This window comes from Pseudophryne corroboree, chromosome 1 (assembly GCF_028390025.1).
Source record: "Pseudophryne corroboree isolate aPseCor3 chromosome 1, aPseCor3.hap2, whole genome shotgun sequence".
Classification (NCBI taxonomy): Eukaryota; Metazoa; Chordata; class Amphibia; order Anura; family Myobatrachidae; genus Pseudophryne; species Pseudophryne corroboree.
Genome location: NC_086444.1, coordinates 1,018,477,381 through 1,018,481,945, shown reverse-complemented (window position 1 = coordinate 1,018,481,945; position 4,565 = coordinate 1,018,477,381). Strand labels below are relative to the sequence as shown.

At 38.6% G+C, this 4,565-nt stretch overlaps 1 long non-coding RNA gene across 1 annotated transcript; it reads right to left on the bottom strand.

Annotated features, from left to right (window-relative positions):
• Positions 1 to 2,338: 2,338 nt before the first annotated feature.
• Positions 2,339 to 2,877, bottom strand: LOC134983597 (uncharacterized). Its single transcript, XR_010191668.1, has 4 exons — positions 2,853 to 2,877; positions 2,709 to 2,771; positions 2,566 to 2,625; positions 2,339 to 2,353 (listed from the first exon to the last, which is right to left on the bottom strand). It is a non-coding gene; the product is annotated as an uncharacterized LOC134983597 (long non-coding RNA).
• Between the last annotated feature and the right edge of the window lie 1,688 nt (positions 2,878 to 4,565).

The following is a 4,565-nucleotide window of genomic DNA, read 5'->3' as shown; positions in this document are numbered from 1 at the left end:
TGCTCCTCTTCTTGCAGTACTGAAGTTCACCATCAGAAGGCCATCAGTAAGTAGCACCAATCCTTACTGGCAGTATAAGATCTTCAGCTTCCCAGTGTGGCATGCATAGTGATTTAGTTACACTTTATTGTACACAATATAATACATAAAACAATCCTCAATCAAGTCGCCCTTACTTTCAAAATGTTTTCCAATTAATATTACACCCTCTCCAATACATTTCATAGACCAAAAAGTAATATGAATCCTTTCATAATTACTCAAGTTACACTACTGGTACATACTGTAGTTCAAAATTAATATAGAATTTTACGGAGTTCACAAATAAAACTAGTGCAAGCCTCCCGACCAAAATTGTATTCATAACCCTTCTCTGTAAATAGTTAGTACTCTACCTTCCAGTGTCCAGTTGCTCTCTGAGTGGGTACAAAGTTAAAATGCTAATAGGATGGTGGGCAGTTAGCTGGAAGTAAATAAGTAACACATTGCAACTCCTGATATCAACCCAGTTAAGAGGGTTTTCAAACCCAAATAACAAGAAATACTTATCTGCTTTCTTATGGAGTCCTCTTTAATTTTGTTAGAATCACACAACTGTTCTGCAATTGGTCACTATTTTACTTCAATTATATATATATATATGTATATGTATATATATATATGAAAAAAAGGATTAATAATGCACCACATGTGATGAGAACAAACGTATCAGATATGTTCATGGATTGTAACAGTACATTAATAGACACTCCCCACTAGAAAATAAGAGGCATCAGCTGTTTCCCTCAAATATAACAGAGATGGCAATTTCCCTGCAATATGAAATTGGTAGAAATGGGATGAGGGGTATATAGCGACCGCTGGTGTCTGCGATAATAGTAAAAGCCTAAAATATCAGATGGGTATGTTAAAAATATAAATGCAATTTATTGACAAAAAATATAAAAATATACAAATACTGAAAAAATGGACAAACACATACACAACTGCACTATATTAAATAGGTAAAAAAGGTTATTCCTTATCTGGGTATGAGGTCAGCAAGGTCTCCCAATGTGTTTCGTCATATGGACTTCATCAAGGGGTTCATATGATGAAACGCGTTGGGAGACATTGCTGACCTCATACCCAGATGAGGAATAACCTTTTTTACCTATTTAATATAGTGCAGTTGTGTATGTATGTTTGTCCCATTTTTTCAGTATTTGTATAATTTTATATTTTTTTGTCAATAAATTGCATTTATATTTTTAACATACCCATCTGGTATTTTAGTCTTTTACTATTATAGCAGACACCAGCGGTCGCTATATACCCCTCATCCCATTTCTGCCAATAAATATATATATATATATATATATATATACAATTCTCCTCCAGCCGGCACTCCGCAGTTACCTCCGCTATGCTGCACCTGGTACCCGTCCCGGCTAATGTATTTAGCCACTTACACTCCACTGTCTGGCGGCACTCCCTGGGCTGAAATAAATTCTCCACAACGTGTATTACATCAACGTTTCAAAGTTTTACTTTGTCTTCAGGACAAACTGAAACATTCAGTAAAACTTTGAAACGTTGATGTAATACACGTTGTGGAGAATTTATTTCAGCCCAGGGAGTGCCGCCAGACAGTGGAGTATATATATATATATATATATATATATATATATATAATACCAATGACTCATCACAAACTCTCCTGAACCATAAGGACTAGGAACTTGAAATTTGGACAGTAGCTTGCTTTTGTGATGTAGGCACCCACTAATAAGGGTTTTTCAAAATTCCACTCACAAAGGGGTTAAAAGGGTGAGATAATTCACCCCTTGCAGAGGAGAGTTAAGACAGCCCACCCAGCTGGGGCTATAAAGAATGCATGGTGCTGGCAATACCAAATCGCAGAGGGAGGAGTACATCCTGGACTTCCTTGCAGTAGCAGTTGCAGAGCACTCCATTATTCAAATAGGGGAACCACATCAACTACCACCCCTAAACACTGTCAAACATTGCAGAGTGTGGGTTCCCTATTTGAATAATGGACTGCTCTGCAACTGCCACTGGCAAGGAAGTCCAGCATTATGGTTCAGGAGATTTTGTGATGAGTCAGTGGTAATTGCTATATATATATATATATATATATATATAGATATAGATATAGATATAGATATATATATATCTATATCTGTATATACCGCAACTACCACCTGGGTGGAAGGTGCACTCACGCCCAGAAATCAGTCTCTGAGATCACTTGTAGGTTCAATTTATTTTAATCAGGTTCACTGCTGATGCCGTTTTTCATCGACGTTTCGGTCCATATAAGGACCTTTATCAAGACTGGCACTTAAAACACCTAAACAATCGGAAACAATTAAAATCAATGTGTATAAAAAACCAGATTATCAACACCAACACCACCAGTGCCTCCCAGGCCCTAAAGACTGTCACCAAGCAGCATAAACATGCTTTAATGGAAAAAACTCAATCCATGTGTGATTTAGAGACGCCTCCACCCTCAGATTTCACCTCACACAGAGTAGATACTTCATCTCAACAAACAATTACCTGGACAACACACTAGGTCATACTGATGTGATAGATTGCTTCTTCAACACATTGAAGATGCTATAATAATAAAAATTATGGCCTATTACAAGTCACTGAATAGTGTAAGACCAACACCTGGGGCCACCCAATAAGAATCATACCTGATAGTTTATTAAAACAACGAATGGCAGCTGAGGGCTCAATGCATATTTCCAACACTAGATCTGCAATTGAAAGGCAAAGAAAAAAATGACCACCAACCGTAATCCTATGTCAGAAGATAGCTGCAAGAGAACCATACTCACTGTTCAAGTGTCCAGAGCCAAATGAAAGCTGCATATTGTTCAGCCTCAGCTGACAGCTATTTAAGGGTCAGCCACAGGAAGTGCCACTTAAAGTGATTAACAATTACTAAACCACGCTGCAGAAAAACTACTGCTCAAAAATCGAAACCAGACCCGCTGGACAAGTACTATATAGCCTAGGGATCAGGTTGTATATGTATCGCTACAATAAGCAAGTTAGATATAAGTGAAAGTTTATAGTTACTGGGGCACACGCCGGAGACGCGACTTCTGCGTTCCACCGGCAGGAAGTCCCTGCGTTCCACTAGGCGGAAGTGCCGCTACTCGGCTCGCAGACGAACCGAATCGTAGTTATATAAATGTATGTAACTAGATGAGATGTACTGACAATAGGCAACATTCACCAGGGTCGAGAACTCAGCTATAAAGCCCACACGTAACCTTTAAAGAACGTGTGGATCATGACTAAGATCCGCTTTACCGGAAGTGACATCATTACCTATACTGGGCTTACCAGTGGGGTGTGAAGGCTGTCAATCACCAAAAAACGTCATGTGCACAATTCTGACAACAATTAGATAGTAAGAGAGCCCAGGAGCTAATGATCTCACTCACCCTGTATATCTGTATATATATATATATATATTTCAGATATAAGTACTTGACCAACCTATTTCCAGTCAGGAGAGGATAGTGTCTTAATTGTCAGAGGTTAACCTGTTACTTAAACTAAACATTGCCAAACCTCTCAGAGAGCAATAGGAGGAAAAGAGACATACTGTAGATATTTTGACTCTTAAATGCATTAAAGGAAAGCTTAATAGTCAGCAACTGCTTATCTTCTGTGTAAAGGGTACCGACAGCTCTCCCAGTGACCCTAAGTGTAGTGCAAAAATCTTTACCTTTTTACCTCAAAGGAGAGTTAGAAGCTAAGAAAGGAGACCTAGGGCCCTTTGGAATAGAGTTAGCCCACCCCAAAAACCTAACATATTTAACATACAGCGGGCGGAGCTTAGCCTGTTGTCCCAGCATTTACAGCACTGAGCAGGGCAGCATCAAGAGTAGGATGGGGTAGAGAAGGAGGCGGATTATTCTCCTCAATGCCTTCCTTTTGACCTCATCAATCTGGGGAAGGCCTGCCTGACCAAGATTGGCAACGGCGGGCAGAGTATGTCCTGTTGTAAGTCTAATTAGTTTACCAGGAAGTCCTTCAAAATTAAAGTTATACACACACAAATACTAGAAATTCCATAGCAAAGCATGGGTATTCAGCTAGTATATATATATATATATATATATATATATATATATATATATGAAAGCCCTCACTCACTAACTGACTCATCACTAATTTTCTTACTTCCCGATATGTTAGGAAGCTGAAATGTAACATAGGTAGTTTTCAGGTGGGAAATAGGAAACAACGTAATTAGAATTTTAATAAACTTTCCCTAAGAGGATTAAAAGGGGGGGTTGACAAAATAACCTCATTACTGATGCAAGGCTTGCGTTGTGTGAATGATAACGCCCAAATGGACAATCAAAATTTGGATTGCACCTCCATTGGGAAGAATTTAACAAACTACAAAAATGATCCTGCTGTTGGCAGAGTGTTGCGGTGTTTGATAGTAATGTTAATCGACACAATTGATAATAAACCAGCGTTCTGGTTAACTAACATACAAAGTAGAGATGTGCGGTGGGCACTTTTCA